The sequence below is a fragment of the Heliangelus exortis genome, chromosome 16 (assembly GCF_036169615.1).
Source record: "Heliangelus exortis chromosome 16, bHelExo1.hap1, whole genome shotgun sequence".
NCBI classification, from domain to species: Eukaryota; Metazoa; Chordata; class Aves; order Apodiformes; family Trochilidae; genus Heliangelus; species Heliangelus exortis.
Window position 1 is genome coordinate 5304372 of NC_092437.1, and position 23687 is coordinate 5328058.

The window sequence follows — 23687 nt, forward strand, 5'->3', positions numbered from 1 at the left end:
TTTACCACAGTATTCTCAAGAAAGGAACCAAACCTTGGTTCAGTGGAAATGCTGGGAATCATTCCAAGAAAAAAAAATGATGTATCTACATAATGGCAAATTATACCAGTGGGACCACAGGGTTATTATGATGGACCATGGGATAATGGACAAGAAGATGACACCAGATTAGGTACTGTAAATCTGAAAGCATTCTTCCCCTGAAAATGGGAAAATTATGCCAACAGATTGTTTTTAATACCAATATAACACACTGCTTTAAAATCACCTACGAACTCTGTGTGTATCTACTTTACTGAGAAAGACTGTGTGTATATTTTCCCCATTTCATCCAACCATAAGGTCATTTGAAATCCTTTATGCTTTTCATTTTGAATGATTTTGTCATGAGAAACTAATTTATAGGTTTATGGACTTTGCAGAAATCCTAGATCTCTGAAGACTTTCTGAGCAGTGAATAATGAACTTAGTCAGCTTTTTCAACACTCTGGTTTAGTTTCCTGAACAAAGTGAGGGAAGTGGTGGTCCTATCTTGACACTGAGGTCAAATGACTTCAGAAGAGAAGCAGCAAAAATAAATGACAAAAGCTTCCACTTCCTAACACCCAAGGACACGGTGTAAAACCACATGACTTTTTCTTGTAAAGAAGCACAGTTAGATCTTAATATCTTTAACAGTATTTCTTGAGAATTATAAACAGGGAACATTTGCTAAAATCTTGCAAAGCAAAGTAAGATTCACATTTCAGAAAAGCAGTGTTTCAGATCTAAAGAGTGATTATTTTCTTCGTATTTTGAGCCCAGAATCAAGTTTTTAATTTTTAAAATACAACCTCTTGTCTTCAACATTGAATATTTAGAGTCTAAATACTGTAAAGACTGTCATTCGGGGTTAGATTTTTTCATTTCTTTCTAATATTCCTGCATTAAATCCACTGCATCAAGGCAAAGCAGATAATTTCTCCAGTTCCAACACAGAGGAATGCATTAAGGAATGTGATGGTCATAACAAGAAATAAATCAAAGCCTCTAAGCTCTGTCTTAATCAAAAACCTGAACAGCTTTCATTGTCCAGAATTGTTATCCTATATCAAAATCAGCAAACAGCATGACTGAGACTAACATCTGTCTCTGTATATTTATACCCTTCTCAAACCTTTGCTTTTACCATTTCTAGCTTTCCAGGTCTAAAGGTCACTTGTTCAGTATGTTACACTCTATCCATGTTGCCCCAGTACCACCATGGATTATCAATTCCATGATCCTTTAGGATACACAAATTTATAGCTCCACTGTTGTCTCAGAACCAGCTACATTTTGATGAATGAGATCTCAGGCTAGATAGGTAAATAGAAAAAGGGTGAATGATGTAAGCTTGCAATATATAATTTATTATAAGCCACAAAATACCAGTGCTGAGAGAAAACAAATTATTGGCTTCTCATGCAGTGACCATGAGCAGGTGATAAATATTTCATTACATAGCACTCATCAGACATTTGAATAGCTCATCTGTCCTATTTATGCCAGCTAAAATGAATTCAACCTATCAGTGGCAAATATATTTTTAATGTTTCTCTTTACCTTCTGTGGAAGGGGCAGCTAAAATGTTCATATTCTACCAGAATTACATTAGTCTTTTCATTACCTATTGTAAACTGTTTGTTCTTGAATAGGCTTTTCCTGCTGAAACCAGCCTTTACATCTGAAAGAAAATATTACTTCCAAAGCTCATTCTAGCTACTAGCAAGGAGAGGTTACCACAGTTGTTTTCTAAGCCATGAAAACACAGCATTTTGATGTGAAAACACCTCTACTAAATTTTAAAAACACTCGGAAAAGTACAAGATTTAAAAATACAAGATTGAAAACCAGCAACTGCCTGAAATAAAAAAGGCTCATGCCAGTTGAATTTGTATCTGTTAACTCTCAAGCCTGTGTACACTTATTTTCCAGCTGAGAACAGAACTTTCAGAGATACTCAGGAACTCCAACAGAGGTATGGAGTTACAAGAACACGTTGCAACTCACCAATAAGTAAATGGAAGCCATTATTACCAAGCCCCAGTTAACCTCTTTAGAATAAGAAAAATACCATTTTGTGTTGTCCTTTATTATTCTTGACTCCAAGGACTATTGGCCCTACTATAGCCCAAAAAGTAGAATCAAGAAATTAGAAATTAAGTGTTCCAGAATTTTCTTCTTACTGCAGACATTTAGTCTGATAACCATACAAGTTCTCAATCATAAATACAACTCTAACTTAAATATGGGCTTCAGATGTGCTGTAAAACAGAACTCAAGACTAAAGATTTTAAAAGACATTTATATCAACTCCCCATTTACCCTCCTAGAATTTTCTGAATAGCATGATTCATTCAGGAAAATGAGCTGCTAATTGCATATAGAATTGGTTTCTAACCCTCAACTTTTCTGGAATAAGAAAAGTTAAGTAAAGAAAGTAAGAAAGTAAAGAAAGATGAATTCAATTCTACTTATGCCAGACCTAAGCTTACATATTTGGATCTTGTTGAATGCTGCACTTATTCTGACTTACAATTTCCACTTTTCCTAACCCTGCCTTTTTTCTGGCCTCACCATTTACCTTTAGCCCCACTTCAATCTAAAGAATTTGATAAGGAATTCAAAGCCACTTGCCTCTCTAGAACTTTGCTAATACTGCCTGCATTAAGTTGCCACAATGTTTCTTTTATCCCTAGAAATGGAATGGGCAGGGAGACATGAAGAATTTAGAGTCCTTAAAACACAAAAACCATCAGCTATTTCAAGGTTAGCTTTTGGGTTCACAAATGGGGGATTCCATTCATTTCTATCCATCTCTCATATCCTTTGACTTGGATTACTTATAATCATCCCTCTGTTGCCATGGTGCTTATCAGGCTTGCAATAGTGAACAGGCTCACTGTCTCTACACTGACAATAACAAAGAACAAAGATGGCCACTGCTATTATTTCCACTCCCTCAGTGTGTCCTTGTGCACATGATGGAGTCTGGAAAATGTGTCACTCCACCCATGTAATATTGACCCCCCACAGAAGCTGTTGGAGCAGCAATAGCAAGATTTAGCACAGAGTTTCAAAACTTTCTGCCTCACAGTAACAGTAATAAACTAGTTCTGACCTCAGAAATAAACTCGTTCTGATCTCAGAAATAAACTCGTTCTGACCTCAGAAATAAACTAGTTCTGACCTCAGAAATAAACTAGTTCTGACCTCAGAAATAAACTAGTTCTGATCTCAGAGACAGGAGGTCCCATCAAGGATATTGAAACTAACAACAACAAAAAAATACTCCATTAAGGAACATTTGCTTAGATGAAGTAAAGAAAGAGTCAGCAATAATCTGAGGCTGCTGGCAGGGGCTGAGTTCTCTAGTCCTTACTTGAATAAAACCACCTTTGAGGCCATGAGTAGATTAGCAAGAAAAAACAAAAACCAAAAAAGAAAACTAAGAAAAAAAAATAGCATTCTGCCAAGGATCATCAGCTGCAAAGTGAGCTGGTTTGTCAAAATACAGTCAAGAATATATCATTTCATGTTCCTCCATATCCCATGAAACTTTTTTTCTTTGAGATTTTCCAAAGCCATTCTGTCTCAGCTGTATCTGGAAATAGGTTTCTTCAGTAGAGGCAGAATATTTTGGACACTGGTAAGAAGAGTATGTTGTCAAGCCTGAATGACAAGGCCAGTAAATAACTGTTGTCAAGCAAGCAACTGAGATGTCAAAATATTCTTGTGACTGACCAAATATTTAAATACCAGAACACCCTCATTTTAAGAAAACAAATTGTTTTGATATCAAGTAGAGATTCTGCCTTGGCATTTTGTGTTTGAACACCCTGGTTCTGCTTGTCTGCATTTCCCAAAGGGCCCTAACATTAGCATTCTTTCCTCCTCTTGATGCTGCATGTTGGGGATGAAAGCACAGGTGTTTTAGCTTCCAGTGAGGCTTGTATTAACTTCAGAGCCAGTAAAATCAATGATCAAAGCTCAGTTTAAAAGTTCTCTTCAAACACTGCAGAATGAGTTTTCACATGCCTCCTGTGTAAATAAAACAGTTTTCAGGGTAAGCTGAGTTGAAGCAGGGCTTTATAAGGACACCTACAGCAGCAGAATATACAGGGCTGTATTTCTCTTGAAGGATGTTGGAAGACAGGTAGGAGTCTCTCAGATCTGAAGCTGTACAAGCTGGATATTAACAGTATACTAACTTATATCTTATCCCTGTGGCAACACCTCCATTAACATTTCAGTTGGAGACTTTATATTTAATTCTAGAAAAGCTTTTACTCTTGAGTTACACAAGCAGCTCACCAACAGTTTCTCTTCAATCTGTCCAAATCAGTTGATTCTAGTTTCTGACTGAGAACAGAAGAAGCAAAAGACAGGAAAATAGTCCAAGGTTTTCTTTAATAGGCAAACCAGAGACATTCTATCCACTCTGCAGTAAAATTTATGGTAGACAATACTGGGTTTGAAAGTCATTTTCCTTAAAGGATTGATTTTGCTTCTGATTGCCCATTGGTTTGCATTTATTAGCATGTGATTTATGAAGGAAAGCAGTTAAATATTAGAAGTTCTGTATTTTTATAGTTCATTTTTTCTCAACAATTCCAGATACGCTTTTGCTCTACTGTGAATTTTGAGCTCCATATTCAGTAATCATTCTTTATGACAACCTAAATATGTACTGCATTATTTGTGAATTAGAGAGCAATTTATTTAGGAATCTCAGAAAATTACTTTTCTTCTAGGTGCTATTTTACAGTCTATTTTCTTTTTTATCCACAATTGCCTCTTCTATGTCACATGAATCGTAAAAAAATATTTCGCAGATGTGAATTGCAGGATTAAAAAAAAAGTTTCAAATAAAATTTGCAGCTTCTATTTCTGTGAGAAGGAAAATAAGGGTTCTGTGAATACTAGACAATAGCTAAGTAATAAAACAAGACCTTGTGTGGGGTCACTCTTAGGTATGTGTATATATATATATATATATATATATATATATATGTGTGTGTGTGTGTGTATATAATAAGATGCTTCCTGTCACACAATCCTGGATCTGGCAATCAGTTCCAAGTTCCTACTTCAGTAGAAATCAGGATTGTTTCAGCATCCTCCTAAAACGTCTTCCCAAAATTTCCACTCTGAGAGATGCTTTTCCTATGAATTAGAAGACTTCATCTGACCTCAAAGAATTCTTTCAGTTATATTTTATGAAAACTCTTCACATATTTAAGTAGGCATTCAAGGCTCAGTTCAAGTCTCACCTAACATATAAGATTAAACTAAACATGGCTAAAAAAAGAAATAAAAAAATCACATTATGCAATAAGAAACATTCAACAAGCTACATCATATGTAATAGCTAAAGAGAAAAATGTTTTTACAACACATTTAATGTGCTAATGTGAAGCAAAGTAATTAACACAGAGCTGAGATGATGATTTAGCAGTTCTTTTTCATGTGCAAGGTAGGTGCCAAAAAGGCCACTTGAATTTCTATTGCCTTCTCTTACCTCACTCTAATGAACACTGCATACAGTGGGAAAGAAAACAAAGGCTTTTATAATTCCTCATTAAGAAACAAGGTGAATTTCAAGAGTTTGAGCCAAAATCTTGGGAAGAAGGCTTTATTATCCTGGAAACAAGATTAACTTCATCTTTTCCCCTTTGTCTCAAATAGGCACGTTTTCTAAAACAATTTTATGTAAGAAATACAGAAATCAAACACATGCAGGAAACAATCCACTAGAAGGAGGAAAGAGTCTATGTAGCTGACCTTGTGCTAAAAGCGAATGAAAGTCAGGAGCACTCTGCTCATCCTGGCTGCTATCCCCAAAGTTCTTTTCCATCCCCCATGCCATGTCCATCCCCTCTGAAAGCTGCCTTTGCACAGCTCCCCACCCTTCCCATCCACAGGGAGACTCCCCAGCTGGCCTCCCACACCCCTCCCAGCTTCTCCTGAGCTCTTGTAGGAACCTAAAGAGTCAGGACTATGTTTTTTGTCTCTGTTTTTAATCGAATTCCAGTGTGTGCCTGGTCAGAGATTAGTAAGGCTTTCAACTTTTCCAGTCAGATGAAACTTCTTGTGATCAGACACTGACAGATGTCTGTGGATCTAATTCATCAATTGTAAATTATTTAATATTCAGCTATGAGAAAGAGCCGATTCTAGACCTAAAATAACAAGTTTAACTTAACTCAGCAGTAATATGAATGACAGACTGAGCTAAATGGGGGGGCCAAAGCATGGAAGCAGGTGAATAAAGATCACATAAAGCAAGAAAAAAGGAGACAACACATGAGGATGCAGTGGGGAGGCAAACCAACCAACTGACACAAAATTGCAAAACCCAATAGGCACTGACTTCTCCCTGGATTATGATAACCCAGGGTATGACACCCTCATCATATTATCCTCATCTCAAGCAACTCAATTTTTTTCCCACAGAAATACCTATTTAGACCTTATATACCCTCAAAGACTGATATGCATATGTATTGGAGCCTTGGTTAATATATCATTAAGCTGGTTTTGGAAATTTATAACCAAGTTACAACCATTTACCAAAAAATCTGGTCTATGATTCCTGAGTGTGTTTTTGGAGTCAAACCTTTCTACAGACTCCTCAGTGACATTTAATTTGAAGTCTGGGGGGTACATTCAGCCTCACATCAGCAAAATGCTTTGGGTAAACGGCAGCAAGCAAACTTGGATGGGTTTATTTACAACACAGTTAATAACGTGGGTGAACTATTAGTCTTGGGTCTAATATTTATTTTGGCAGAAAACTTGGTACCCGTTTTATTCTTTTTGACTCCTATATAAACCTAAATTTTAGAAACATCCATTGACAAATAGCAAAGTTCAGAACCTTTCAGGAAAGTAAACACTGTTCTATTGCTTTTGTAACAAAATGTTACTAAGCATGGAATTCACTCAACAGAAAACAGAAGTTTCTCTTACTGTCTCATCCTTGCATCCTTCACATCTTTTAAACAAACAGTAACACTCAAGAGAATATGTACCACACTGGATTACTTTATTTTCAATAAAATCCAGCAGTGATACTATAGTAACTGTCTTGACAATGATTAATGTAGGAAACATTTGGAAAGCATGTTATTATTATTCTAAATTACATTTTGCTTGAATTAATTTTTATGCATGGTTACTAAGATATAAAGACTTCTGAATTGCTAATTGTAACATTCATCCTGGTGAGATGAGATCTGAAGAACAAGTACATGTTGCTGGAAGACTTTAAGTTTGAGAATTTTCATACTGAAAAAGGGCACAACATGTTGTAAAAGCCCATCTACAGGCTGTCAAACCAAAAGATTATCATGCCAAGGATGTCCTTTATTAAAGATTTCTGTTATAATCCAAGACCATTATGTACTTCCAGTTTAAAGCTTTAAAAGATTTTTTTTTTTTTTTGCACTTATATGCTGGTTTTGTTCTTATCACTATTTTTAAGTGTTAAATCTACTCTTTTCCTACAACTGTATTATTCATTTCCCAGGCAAGGTTACACATTTACTTGTTAAATTATGATAGATTAAGAGCTACTGGGATTATCAGTCAGGCAATACACAGAGGGACCTGGGCAGAAGTTCTTCCTCTAGATTCTGCAGATTGCTTTAATGACACCCCTGGAAATCCCTATCTTTGGTTCATACCTTCCACAGCAAACATATATTTTTGCATATATGGAGACATATACAGGTGAGATTGAAAAAGACTATGGAAAAACATTAGACTGCCTCTCCTGTACTTTCCACAGATGTAAACAATTGGTGGTCGAGAATAAAGAGCTGGTGATGCAAGGAAACAAAACACATCAGAGACCAGCTCTCCCCTTCTCCAGAAAGGGAGGCAGCATATAAGCAAACACTGAAGGTATCAAAACAGAACAACCCACTTACCCCAAACTTTCCTAGTATTTCCCAGACTAAGTTCAGCTCTAGCATAATGACACTTTCTGTGCAAGGATGAGTGCCTGAGAGAATGGAGATGCTCAGTTATAATAAAGACATAGGATGTAGCATCTGAATTTACCATTGTTGAACAAAATTTCTTTCAACGGGAGTGAATTTTCTGACTACTTGGCCCACACTAGCCCTAAATTCCTAAATATCAATATAAGAAAACCAGACTGCATTAGAGTCAAACACCATTTAATTTAGATAACCGGTAGAGTTTTGAAATGCGGCTACAGAAAATAATCAATAATTCATTTTGTATTCCGAAACACTTAGGTGTGGAATATTTATAGATAAGCCAGTAAAAAAAAAATTAAAAAAGCCAAACGAACAAACAAACCACAAAACCCTAAAAATTAATCAGTTACTGAAATAGTCCCTTCTCTGTAGTTACAACTCCCCTTTCTCAAGCTTGCACTCTAATTATTCCACACTTCAGTATCCTAAAGGCAATTATGCATTTTTTAAAAGTTATTGGATAGTAATCAGTACTTTCAACAAGATTTCCAGACAAAGCCTACACAATATCTTATTTATTAATAATGGCACATACTTTGATTTATATTGTATGCATTCAACAAAGAAACAGCCTGTCTCTTGTGGAAAGCAAGCTCCCTCATTTAGCAGATAAAGATGTTTCACCTTCAACCTACACAAAGTTACTGAAAAGTCATTAACAGTCAAAATAAAACTGTGGTTGGAGCACTGTAGAGAAAGAAGAGCTTATCACAAAAAGATTAAGTTGAGAACAGGGAGAATGCAGGGATTACATAGAAATGTAAAAACTTGCTACTGTCATGGTGCAGTTCCCTGGTGCATAATGGCACCAGCAGTGGCATCACCCAGTCACCAGCAAGTTCTGCTGGATCTGACTTCCCTGCCCCTTGGGTTGAGTGGGAACCAATTCAAGTTCAGCACTTGCCATTCTGTCACATCAACTCTGTTACTGTGACCTCCTGCATGGTTGGAGAAGCAAGGAGATTCATTATCACCTTCACAATCTGCTAATAGTTTTGCTAGCTAAGATCTTTCTAGACCATAATTTCTATAGCCTAAAGTTTATTTTTATTTCCTACTTGTTCAGGCTTCCACCTCCACTCAGATAACATTCTTTCAGGAACTGTAATGAGACTCCAGCTTGGAAAAAAAAAAAAAAAAGAGGATTTAAAGATCACAAGGAAACTGAAATTCATGTTTCTCTTTATGAAGAGTATATTATTCTGCTTATAAACTACTCAAATACAGTGAACCACTGTACAGTTATAAAAACAATATTTAAAAGGAAAGTAAGAGTGCTGTTAGGAGAGAAAAAGTGAAAAAAAAAACCCAACAAATTTAAAAATACATTACTGATATCCACTTGATAGTACCTAACTTCTTTGAAACCTTTTTATGCACAATACATACCAGTGATTTGTTTTTAGGGTGAAGTACTCTGTACCCTTGATATAATTCTCTTCAAATCTCCATTTACAGAATACAACAGCACAAAAGAATACAAGAAAAAACTAGAAGGTATTGTACCCTGTCATTCCACTACAAATCTTGGCAAAAAAACAAAACAACTTTTGACTTAGTGTCACATACTGCTTTATACTGGAACAAGAAGCTGCTTGGAAAAATACCATTGAACTTCACTGACCCAAAACAATGTGGTAAGTTCAGGAAAGAGACTGTAGGTGACAATGCTCTCCAACAGCAAAGACCACAACTCAGTGCCCAAGAAGGCTTCTTCTAGTTTTGTATGCCTAAAAATATATATTAAAAAAAACCTCCAAACAAATAAAACCAAAACCAACAGTTCCAGAACAGTAAACATCCAATAGACTTATTCATTCCACTGCCATCTGGCCTAAATTTCTTTCCAATCCATTGAATTACTTGCATTAGTAACTGGCATTTCAGTGGGAGACTTTCCACAAAAATGCTTTATGTCACTATGATAAGTTTAGCTTTTACACTTTCAAAAGTCTGGGTTTTGTCTAGAAAAATATGAATGGTAACTTAATAGCTAATACCTGTAAGGCAAGGAAAAATAGTAAATGGTAATATATTAGTGTCTGGACAGATGCTCTTGAGGAGTTTGTCTTAAATCACTGCAAGGCCAATATATTTTATTCCTATAATTGCTGCTCAAAGTTCACAGTGGCATTTTGCTGATGTGCTTAAAATAGTCTTCACAGGTGCTGTTAGAGTTGATTTGACAGTACTTAAGGTATAAGGGGCAATGATCCAGCTGAATGCCTGTCTGAGTCATTTTGATAAGTGTAAAGCCTGTGCAGAAACTTCTTAATTGCTCCAATATTATTCAGTTGTTCCTGTTCACAGATTCCATGAGAAAGGTCATCAATCATGAAGTATGTGAAGTTCCTATGTCTTGCTTGCTTAACAAAATTCATTTTAAAGGAAGTAAAATCAGTTAATAAAAACTTGAGGTTATGATGTTCCCTTCCCTAATAATAAATTTGGAACATCAATAATTTATTAACTGTATTGCAGGGGAGGCACATCATTAAAACTAAACTTTGCTCTCACCTTCTCTTGCTTTGCAAAACATGTTTTATTTAGATGTGATAGTAATAGTAAATAGCTCCCCAATAATTAAGAGCTTGTGATATACTGAAAGGGGTTGATTTCCTGTCTGAGTATGAGACAAAATATCAGAAAATTTCATATTCTAGTGCTGGGCTTGCCACAGACTCAAGCAGATTTGGACAAGTCATTTAGTAGGTTTTTTTTTAATAGTCATTTAGTAGTTTTTTTTACCAGCCATGAGAGAACACAGCCTATGTGTAGAAACATGCAACATTTCTACAGAGGTCTGAAAGCAGAGCAGCTTCATGGCTTTAAGATGCTTGCATCATTAACACATGACCAAGACACTACCAGCTCTTAACCTGTGTGCACAAACATTAGCCTAGGTGCACATCAGTTCTTCCTGACTCCAGTCCAAATGGAGCTCTGAAGGTGACAAAAAAGGTAGTGAGATGATTTGATTTCATTTGTCAGTCCTTTTGCTTGGGAATAATCTTGCACAAGAAGGTGCTTTCATCCTGTGAGAGATACCAGGTCTGAATTGGATCCTTTGTATTTAATACTGTGTACATTTCAGATTATCAAGGTTGCCATAGTAACAAACAATGTGTATTGAATGGCAGAAACTTCATAAAATATGATGTATGAATCCTGCATAATTTGTTGACAATAAATATTCATTGCTGGAGGCCTGTACCACTTAAAAATTACACATTTTTTCTAAGAAAGAAATGTAAACCTTGGTAAAACTGTTAAAATTTTACAAAATATTCACTTTTTTTTTTTCCACTTGCTGCTTTTAGAAATACTTTTTTTTTTTTTTTTTTTTTATTTCCTCTCCAGTTAGGGAGCGTTCCCAGGTTCTGTGATTGGGAATATAAAAAGAAAGAACTATGGCATTTATGTAAAAAATAATGAAATTAACCTCTACCTTTCCACTTCCCCTTTATATTTATCCTTCCTGTTTAGTCTCTCATTTTAAGAGCTTCAGAGATGATATCTCCAAAGACACTCAGTTTTTCCCATTTTTCTATTACATAACACCAGGTAGCTCAAAAGCTAAGTTTTCATATACATTTCCTTTGTTGCAAATATTTCCTTAACTGCAGCTGCAACATTTCAACCTCAATGCCTTTCCTTATAAACCCAAACCATACCAATATCTTCTTTCCCTGTCTTTCATTGATACGGTAACAGATGGATCCCAAACCGTAGAAAGACACCCACTGACTTCAAATCTGTAAAGTTTTTAAGTGCATCTGTAATGTGCCAATTCCCACTGCTTTCCACATTCCTATGGCAGATTATAAAGAAGAGAATTTCAGACTCCTTTAATAAGCATCCTAGAAAACCTTCCTTTCAGCTGGAGTGTTTCTTCTTTGAAATGAGAGAGAAGTATCTGTACATTACCAGTTTTCCAGCTGCCAAGGAGATGATGTGAGAAGGTGCAATCCTGACCTGATGTTACTGCACCACTCCTCATTGATATGGAAAACTGCTCCATCAAGGTTCTAACATTTTCCTTCCCCAGCAGCATCTGGCCTCATGAGAAGACCCACGGCTCTCCACATGGAGATTCCTGTAGCTGCTCAAAAGAGCAATTGCTTGGATTTTGATCTTACCTGATGTTTGAATATGAATAAATTAAAAGCTTCAGTATCACAGGGGATTAATGTTGTGGTCTGTATGTGAAAAACAGAAAGTGTCTCAGTACCTTTCTACATTCACCAGAAGCAGAGGGATGCAGACAGGTGAACCTTTCTTGGGGCACTGCTCTCCGATGTCACAGAGGTGTCCTCACCAAGCTGCACAGTCAGTGCTCCCCTTTTGCTGCTTTCAGACTCGGCTTAGCCTCCTTTGGTGCTTCTGCTCCAGACTCAGCTCACCTCCTCCTTTGGCTGCTCAGGAGTGAGCTGTGCATGCATTGGGAAGCTCACCTTTTATTGGCCCCCCCAATCCTGCTCATGTGCAGCTCAGCCAAACCCTAATTGGGCACAGCTGGGCTTAACACAAGCTCACACCTCCCACCTCGTAATTAGCAACACCTGATTGCCTCAAACATGGGGCTGTGTACACGTGCTCAGGCCATTCCTCTACACATTCTGCTACAACCAGCAGTTCTGTTCTTGTGAGTTGCAGACACGGACTCAACATTGACACTGGAAGAGGATTTCCAACTGCATTTCCTCAACTACAGACAAGGTTTCCTGTGTGTTAAACAAATATGGAACAGTCTTAAGCACTTATGAGAGCAGGAACATGGAAGTCTCCGTTCCACAATTAGTTCTAATTAATTTGTAACAGTTCATCTCTCCTTGAAATGCATATGTAACAGGCTATGTTCTCTTCTATTAAACTTAGCAAACACCTATATGGTTTTATCCAAAAGATAGTATTTAATCTGTTTCATTTTGAGGTTGGGAACTATTTTCTGAAGAAGTACCATGAAAGACACTCATAGAGCTGGCTTTAACACTTAGAATATCCTCAGGAGCATTGGTAAATACTGCAAGGGAGAGAGATCTATAGAGTCTATTGAACAGTAGATTTGGTGCATTTTTCATTCCTCTGAACTAACTAAGAAACAGAATACTGTAAAGGGAGATTCAATGCATCTTTCATTACAAAGAGATCAGATAAAAATTATGCATTTCTGGAAAGCCTGATGCAACAATTGTTTCAGCAATTAAGTCACTACAACCATTGACAACTAGAGTAGCAGACACACAACATGCTGTCCTTTTACTCACAGCTGTTATTACACAGCACTGGGTGACAGCAGCTCCATCACTTACTATGATTCAGGACTATAAAATTGCTGACACATGCAAGCACAGGGGTTTTTTTTTAGTTCTACTCTGTTACAGGTCTTTTCATTTTGAAAAAAATTGGATTCTCCTGCACATTTTTTTGTTCATAACCTACAGTAGTGTTATATCTATTTGGATACTACATTAGTAAGATAAATGATATAGAGATGAACACCCAGACCTTTGCCATGCAAGGCTAAGAACTAATTATCAAAATAATGGAGGTCAAGGTCACCCGGGGCACACTCTCACTTCTCCACAAGTTAATTTCAAGGACTGCAAATTGGAATTTTTTATGACCTGTGCTCAGCTGACTCTCTTACACGTTACTTTTACACTATTTTAGACATCAACCAGTCCTCATAGTACCTTTTCCAGCAATATTAATGTTCTCATCTTGACCAAGATATAAAGCTGATGGACAAAGAACCACAGATACAGGGAGTCTGGTTTTGACTCAATAATACTGTTAACTTTTCTGTTGTACCTGAATAGCTTCCAGTTCTTAAGTGAGGATACCTGTCCCTCTCAGCTGTGTAGAAAAACAGAAGTAAAGTGTCCTGATATTTTATTGAAGTCAAGGATTCTTTCATTAGCAAACATAACTTCTTCAGAGACTTTCTATCCTGGCCTGTGCTTTTCATAGGAGACACTATTAACTTTTAACTTTACAAACAAATAATTACTTTTTTTTAGAGTGCTTTAAAATATTATACTAACTATAAATGGGTTGAACTTTGCCTCTTGGCAAAGAATGCCACCTAATTAAACAGTTTTATGTTATTGCCAAAGGCTTTGTAAGAAATGAAATAAACACTTAGCATCTGTATTTCCATATACTGTGTGACGTTGTTGACTTCCCTGCATTTAAAGAAATAATTCATTACCCAGAAAAGAGATTTTCTTTGAATGATCCAAATTTTGTTCCACAGGAGTAAAAGTACTATCAAGCAGAGCTGGCAGAAGGTAATCTGTGGAGAGAGGTGACTGAAGGCACATTCTGAGGGAGATATTAAAATTCTGTTAATTAATATGCTTAACTTTTCTGTGTAGATGGCAGTTGTACCCAGGAAACAGACCCAAAAATCTTCCATACAGTGCAGGATGACACAAATAGATGAACAAAGAAAATCAGAGAAAAATAGAAATGGCTTCTACTATCTATGAAGGAAATTTCAAGTCCAACCTGGGGCTCAACAAACCTTTGGAGGTTTGTTGGAAGTGAACTTCGATCTCTCACTCAGAGAAGCAGAAGTAACTTGACATGGAGCAGTTTGCTGCTCCATTGCAGCAAGAAAATCTCACAACAGATCTTTTGCAAAAACACCAGGAAGTAATCTCAGTATTTACCAACAAAACCAAGTTTTTCATATGAAAGTATCAGCAAGTGAAGTTATTTTTTGCTATTAACTACAAAGGTTAAAAAAATTGCAGAAGTTCACAAGCAATGCCTGAGAGAGGTTTTAGACAAATACAACTTGTGCTGTAATGGCTGCAGAGAAGGGATCCCCTCCTCCCAAAAAGAAGATTTCTATCAAGATGCCTCACTGAAAGTGCATTAAGTCATAAAATCCTCCCTCCCACTTGCATGGAATAAGTAAACAGAGAGAAAAAAACCCAATACTAACAAGACTGGCCATTACCAACCTACATTTGAAGCACTGACTTTGAAGCAAATCTCTTCACCAATTAACAGAACTGGAAAAAATTAACTGCAAACTTCATTGAGTAACTTGTGAAATATGAAATAATTGAATGAAATAATTTTTATCTTTTTTGTGGACAGTTTAGGAATGGAAAATAATTTATTCCATAGCATCCTTGAATTATAAATATTTGGATTTATTTCAGAAAAAAATAAATCAAAGGAGACAGAGCGTGTGAACGTAATGAATTTTGTTGCTGATACTGGGTAGCTGTGCAAAAGGATCTATCATCTTGCCCATTAATGCTAATGCATGTACATTGAAAAGAGAATATAACCATAATATATGCACAAAATCTGCTTTATTGTTGGTACAAGAGTTATGCTTGTCCTTGGACTTCAGTAATATTCACTGCTGGTGCTCTTTTGTTTAATAAAAACTTCATTATTTTTCCTTTTATTTGAGTATTTATGAATTAGTAAGACCATTTCCAACTGAATTTTTACTATAATTCAACCATCCTCCTGTTTATATCTCTTTAGGGAAGAGTAAATCTGCCTCCAAAAATTGATAGGAGCCAAATATGGTTGCCTTCGAAGGTTCAAAAAAAGTTGACAAACTTTTCACAATAATCTTCTAATAATTTCACTGCTTCAGCCCTGCACAGAAGATCCAAGTATACTGCAAAAGGAAGTGATTTCCAAGAATGCCTGTTACCAGCTGAGCAAGATTCTTTGGCATCAGCTGGGCCAAGATTCTTCTCCTTAATATTTTCCTTAAGACAAATTATCAATGAAAAAAAAAAAAAAACACAATTAAAAAAAACCCCAACCAACGAACAAAAAAAAACCCCAAACAACAACAATAAAAAAAAACCACCCCACAAAACCAAACAAACCAGACCATGAGCAGACACATTTCAAGCCTGAGAGAATTAGATATTAATCTCTGCATTCAGGTGTTTCCTTTATGATTTTTAATGTCAGTTGTTGCATGTGGTTTATCAGTTTTCATCAGTGCAACTGTCACAAGTGTTGCCTCTGCAGAATTAACCTGAATTTGCTAAAGAATTTGTCAGACTTGCTAATTACAAATGGGATATTGATTGTCCACAGCAAACTTTTCACTCTATCATAGTCTCCAGTCTAAGGTGGGAATGCATTTTGATTTGTTGCAGTCTTATTTTTCATTCCTTGTCCTCTTCCCAAAACAAAGTTGTTGTTTTCCACAACAATAAAAAGGAAACTGGGGGAAAAAAGCCTTGATAGAGCTGCAGAATTCATGGGCAGAGTATGCCATCCAGGAAAATGTTTCTCAAAAAACAACAGTGGTTGATGCATTCAGGTAAATTACTATATGGCTTCCCCAAACAATTTCTTCATCTTAGGTGCCCAAGGGAGAAATCAGTAACAAATAACTATAGCAAGTACAGTTTTCACTGATTTCCCTAAACAGATTTCTATTGCAGATATTCCATAGCAACCAATATTTAACAGTTCAGTCAACAACAGACATTCTTCTGAGCCAAATACCTCCAAGTATGCTGAGCTCTTTCAACTTCCAGCTTGTAAATCTTAAATGGAAACATTTCATTTGATTGTTTTTCTAACACACTTGCCCAATTAAATTGTCCTGGTTCCTCTCTGTGGATGGAAAGAAACAAACAACCCCCCTCACACACACACTGCAAACCTCAAACTATTAAGTATTGCTTCCTATTCAGCCACAAGACCATGACTGTCTTGTGATATTAATTCAATTCTCATTTCACATCCCAGGGTGAAAAATAAATTAAAAGGTATAAATCACATTCCTATTTTTGCTGGACTAATCATGTAACTGTTTGGGTTGAAACAGACCTTCAAGACCATCTAGTTCCACCCCCCCTTCATCGTCAGGGAAACCTCCCCTGGCCCAGTTTGCTCAATGTCCCATCCAACCAGGGATCATTTCCAGAGATGGGGCAGCCACAGTTTCTCTGGACAGGGAATACTGGAAAAGGGACCACTTGAATTATTTTTACTGCAGCTTGCAAAAACAGTTTCTCTCTGTCAAAATAATATGTCAGTAATAGCCAGATTTCCTAAAAATGAGACTTCAGGGCATAATAGGCAATATATAAATGAACAGAACAACTGGATCGTTGCAATCTAATGGATAAAAACTTCAAGATTTTATTCTACACTTTGCCAAAATATAACAAACTTAAGACAAGAGCAAATTTTTTTTTTCCTTAAATGATAAAAGAAATTACTAAAACCATCACAAGAAAATACAAGGAAGTTAGGTGACTTATATTAGTGGAGAATGACATGTAGCAGTTTATGATGAAGCTCAAAACATCCCATCCCATCCCCTCTATTTTCTTCCATCAAGTTTCCCAAAGCCCTAGCACAGCTCTCCTTCCTTTAGGGTAAACCACAGCTCATGAAGTGCTGAAAAAAATTGAGCAGAAATTTTACTAGCATGGAGTGGTGACACTTTGCACCAGACTGACACAACAGCAAGAAGCCCAGTAATGCTGAGAAACTGACCTCAAAGCTTAGAGGAGTAAGTATCTTATTTCAGTTCCTCAGCATAAGAAAATCTGAAGCACATCTTTGCACTGTTATGAATTTTAAAGTTATACAGAAGCCAGCAACATTTTTCCTGTGCCCTCATATAGATCTGGTGGGGAGGGCACAGACTTTTATAAGGCACATTCAAATATGCTCTTATAAATCAGGTTAAATACTACAGGTTTTTGGGATCATCTCCTTGAAGATATTGATCAGCAAATAAAGTGACATTGTGACATTTGCATGTAGGATGCAAAATGAAACTGGTTTGCTTAAAATATTTCCAATTTAGCACACCTGTGTTTAGGAGTGTGTACTATATAAGAATTATTTGTTTAGTGACTGAAAACAATAAAATCTGTGTGAGTGCAAACACCAGAAGGGCAATTAAATTTAGGTATTCATTCCACAAAAGGCAGAAACTACTCTCTATTTGCAGACTTCCTAGAATCTGATTGTCAACAGCTCCTATACTGTGTCTTAACTTTTGACATTATTAAATACAGGATGACACTCTTGAAATCTGCATTTAGATTAATAAACTGAGTGATTGCAGTAGCAAGTTTCAGATCTCACCCTCTAATTTAGCAAGTCCACTGAAAGGCTGCCAATAAACACACCATTAGAGATGATCAGAGTAATCAAGGAAGAAAAGTTTAGATTTCTAATTTTGCTACTTGAAAGTAATACAAATGAAAAATCGTTCTGATAGCCCACTTCTAAAATACATTCAAGAGAATAAAATCTCCTTGCACAACCTTCCTGGCAGTAATAAGTATTCTGCACCCAGATGTACAGCACAGTAACACAATTTATTCTATTTAAATGTTAAAAATATATATAAAATGCAGCTATTACCTACATTGCTGAAAGGTATTTTCACCCAATTCAAAAACCCTTAAAGACTCTTGAGGGCAATTAGTTAACAAGCAAGCTCTGATTTTCAAATTCCAATGAATGCAGCCATTCTGAAATTAAATAGGAGCATTAAGGCCATCAGCAGAGGTGTGATTTCAGTGAAGGTGGATGGCTTTTCTCTTCCACATTCCTTCTGGAGTCTCACCAAAAGGGGAGGAAAGAAAAGAGGCAGCAGAACAGCTCAAAACCACCACAGTTATGTTTGGAGGCTCAAGCAGCATTTGAGGTCTCCTCAGCTGTGTTCCCATTACCTCAGGCAATAGCCACATCTCCAGGGTGGCTTTGCAGCAGCAATACAAGCCTGCCATTTATTCATTATTTCCAAAAACTGTCCCCAGATGGAACATAGTCCTTCTTGGTGGGGAAAAAAAACGTTGAGTGGCCAATAGTGAAGTATTTGCATTCAATATACAAGAGACAGAACTCACACTTCCATGGTACATTGTGATTAGTCTCATATACTGCTAAATAACTGCATTAAACTTAACTCGGATCAAAAAGGGTGGGATGGATTGACAGACTGTCTGCAAGTATTTGAAGTGTATTTGTCCCTTTAGAAGGATCAGGGTTACTTTAACCTCCTTTTTCTCACTACTATTCTCAGTTTTAATCAGTCCTTGAGTCTTTTTTGTGGATGGCCAGAGGGCATGCAGTATCTCCTCTGAATACAAGTCACACAAGTTCTAGTCAGCATAGGAAAGTTGACAAAACACCTATTAACTTGTTTTCTGATTATGAATTCAAAGTGCATACAAATTGCAACACATACAAAAAAAAAAAAAAAAAGGAAAACAAGTAAATTAAAGATGCCAGTTAGACGGCTCTCATAGACTGCTGTGCCAGTGCTCAAGGAAAATAAAATGCAAATGAAAAAAACATATTTGTATCTGCATAGTGCAGAATATGATTATAAACTGCATCAGACAGTGTCCAAGTTTCTGTCCCTTTCTATTAATGGTAGCTGTAGGCAGACCCAATGTTACAGAATGCTTCATTCTGCAGTTTTCCTTTAGGTGTCACATAAATTAGCCAGAAAAAAATATTTAACTTTCCTCAGGAATAAGCTGTCTTTGTCACTTTGTCTTGACTTTATCCGTGTGCATTAGACTGCCTGAAGAGTTCTTGAAGGCTGCTCAACATCAGAAACAGAAGCTTCTCACTTTAAATCATAGTAACAGCAGTGCCCAACAAAACTGCCAAAGCAGAAGGGAAACTCTTCACTGCAATGCTCCTGAGGTCCCCACTCTGAAGGCCTGGGTGCATGAAAAAGAGGAACATTCCTCCACTCTCCCATTCCAACTGAAGGCCAGGGGGAAGTGACTGAATAAAATTTTCAGTGATTTTTTTAAAATATCCATTTGTCAAAATATTTGTACGTGTGGACATGCAGTAGTGTCTAGGAAATGTTTTGGGGACTATAATTTGAAATTACTTCAGAAACTTTTCCTATATACCAAGTTCTTGCACATCTTTATTATGTCATGAATAGAAAAAATATTGAGCCAGGATTTTATATACTAAGGTGAACATAATTATAATTCTGTTTTTATATGATTGTGATTCAAGACAATTAAAGTAATTGAAAATATCATCATAGAAGAAAATGATAATAAGGATGTAGATAACTCTGATGAAAAGAATTTCAACAGAGGTGAATCAGATATTAGTGTTAAGTACCTTTAAAATTACTCATTTGTAAGTAATCCATTTCAAAAAATATTCCTATCATCTGAAAAATACAGATAATTCAGACTTGGGAATTTAGAAGTTTTCTAATACATTGGCTTTACAAGATTTATCATTGATCAAAAAGAGGTATTTTTGGGAATGGAATCTCCAGAGCAGGGTGAGCAGGTGGCTGGGGATATGCTGCTGTTGCTGTTACACTCTCACGGTGCATTATTTACCATGTGATGTGTTACCATCACAATATGTTTAGTTCTAGTGTAATGCTTGTTCTTACAAAATATCAAATACAAAATTTTTCTTGGAATCTGTTTTGATAGATAAAAGGGATTTTTCTTAACAAGAAAGAAGTTTGTAAAAGGAATAATAGTCTCCAAAGATTAGTATGTATACTTGTATAGGTCTGTATAAAAAGATAAGTGGGAAAAACCACACTGAAACATTGCCTCTTTCAAAAAAAAAAAGAGTCTTGACAAAAATATTTCAGTTTGCATGCACCTCTTTGAGCTAAGAGATGACAAAATGCATTATATTCCAAAAAGGACTTTGTGGGAAAAGAAAAAAATAACACAGTTTCTTCATTCTACTTACTGAAGCACCCATTGAGTCAGAACCAGAAAGAACATTCCCCTAACACACATTTCAGATGTGGAAGACCTCAGTTAAAATTTCTGCTGTGTATAAGGTGGAATAAACCTTAGCAGCCACCCACACCCCTGGTCAGTGCTCTGCACATTAGAGCCTTCCTTCTGCTCCCTCTTCCTCTTGATTTCCCCACCCCACAGCAGAACAGAGCCTTCAAGCTCAGTGCAGAACCCGAGGTTTCTCTGCAAAAACACTTCTGTCATTCCATCTGCTGTGACAGCTGCACCATCCCCTGGCAGACAGTAAAATATGGCAGCTACAAGCAAGGCCAGGAAGACACCAACATGAATTATGTAACCTTCTGCTGGTCCATGTGCCAGGACAGAGCACTGGGTCCTCTAAAACCCAAGAAACCTCCTTAGGAGATCAAACCTTGTTACTTCTTGGGCTGAACGTTTTCAGTGTTGAAACAGGAAACACTGAAGGGCTGTACTGTAGATTATACGATGATAATGACCTAGCAAAGGCAACAAATTTTACTTATTCTCAAGTGAGAGAAGAAATAAGTGACCAAAATCAAATGGTGGTGAATATGTTGCATGAGGATGTTTCATTTTCATTGATCTGAATTGCATTACATGTCTAACAGGTAAAGCAGATTATACTGAACTGTGCAAGTAACAGGGTGGGAAGAACACTCCCAGCAACCCCCACAGCACCATCACCACCACTCAGAGCAGCTTGGATGCACTGCCCAGAAAAACTTGCACATGATAACTGGGGGTGTTCAGGAAGCTTATTTCAGCTGAGGCTGTTTTACTAGAAGCATTTTTTCCTTTTGTTTGTGCTCCACTTCAACAGCCCATACATAATTTAAAAACAATATATTTCCAATTACTTTGAGCTGCCCTAAACAAGAGAATTTTATGGATGTTAAATATAACCAGGTAATCATTAAATTGTTGCTTGCATTGCAATTTTTTTGCAGTTCAAAAGCAATGTTAAAATTTCTTAGTAGTAAATGAGACCCCTGGGGAGGAATGGTTAGAAAGAGGTTTAATCAGTTTTTCCAGAAAGTAGAGGAGGAAAAAAATCCAGCAAAATAACCTCCAATTTTCCTACTCTCTTGGAATCAAAGTCAGGCTCAATAACGTATCCATAATGAAGTTACTCCAAAACCAGTATGTTCCTAATTTCATGAAAAAGCACTGTCCAGCTGAAGTTACTGCATGACCAGAAGTGTTCAGGCTGAATTTTCCAAAATGTCCAGGTTTGTAGTTTGGCATGACATCATTATTACTAAGGGATGCTTTTAAATGCCTGACAGAAATTACTGTGATGTCTTAATAAAAAAAAAAAAAAAAAAAAAAAAAAAAAAAAATCAGCTTTCTCTTCCTCAACTAATAGTTCAGTGTTCAAACTGCTAGTAGATAATAAATTTTCTGTGCACAAAAACATATCATCTATCAAAAATGGCCAGACATGTTGAGTCTCAGTATTCCTGTAGGTATAACTGATTACTCTTTAAAATCCCACATTTATGTGCAGCATTTTCTCAAAGTTGATTGTTCTTTATCACAGGGGAAGAAATTGTACAACAGCCATTCAGGTCACCTTATGAAGTTTTTTCTTCACTGTTCCCTTGTACATTGGGGGTAGTATTTTCAAAAGCACTGAAAATTCCTTGGTTGTTTAAATCCTTTTGAAAATGCTTCTTTTTTCATTCAAGAAGGATTGATGCACTACCAAAGGCTTGAGCTGTGCTCTCACTTTTCATATCACACTTTGAGGATGGTAGATCTCCAGCCCTGTGATAGACTCCTGTTTGCTCAGAGAAGCCCCCTGAGACTACAGAATATTATTTAAATAGATGCAATACATCCAAGAACTTTTCTAGTTTTGGAGCCTACCTCTGTTTTCTTATCTCTGCTTTATGCATGGGTATATCAAAAAATAGGTATTTAAAATAGGATTTCTTAAAAAATCAGACTCAGAATCTCTTACCTCTTGGCATTATTAGACACACAAAAAATGCATAGCTATTTTCTTATCCACAACATGAACAATGAATTCCAGGCCTTTGTTGTCAAAAAACTTGAAATAGTCAACTAATACTTAAAAGCAAAATACACTTTTAAGGAAATAAAAGGTAGAAAAATATATACATAAATGCCAAAACACTTTCTTGCTTTCTCAGCATATATAAGACGACAGCTTTTACCTGCTTTGTTCAGAAATCCTTAGGGAAGGATTAGGAAAAGTTATCTCAAGGCACATAGTTACACAGTGCATAAGTTACATTTTTTGCATTCAGGGTTAAGCTAAACACAGGGGCAAGGAGAAATTGCTCCATGCTCCCAGAGGTGTTTCTGAAAGCCTGGAGTCTTTATGCAAGAACTGTGCCTCTGTGGAGAGGGAGTTTTGTTTCACTTTCCTCTCCTGAACTTCATATGAAAAACCAACAGCATCCTGAGTTGGAGAAGTTCTTCAAACTGCAATTATATGTGTGCCAGCCCACAGGATCATACAGCCACAAGCCTTTGTGTCTCTCCTGTGTTTTCCTGACATTTACAAGAAAGCATAGAGGCATATTTGGCCAAATTTTGCAGATTGTATTATAAGAAAAAGAAAGCAAAAACTCGGCAACATTAAATGCACGCAGGTATATCAGGAATGTCCTTCTAGCATGGAACTCAACTCTTGTCACTAGAAAAAAGAAAACAGGAGCTCTATATGACAAGATGACTGCCAGCTTGCTCTGAAGTGTTTTCTGTCAAAATAAATTAAATTGTCTAGAGCTGCTATTAATTTATTCCTTGTACATTGAAGGAATTAATGCTCATGGTTGGCAGGGAAACACCTAAAGCAGGGGTGATGCTATGCACCACTATGAGAGATGAAGAGATGAAAGGACCCCTATAGTTACAAGTGGTGAAC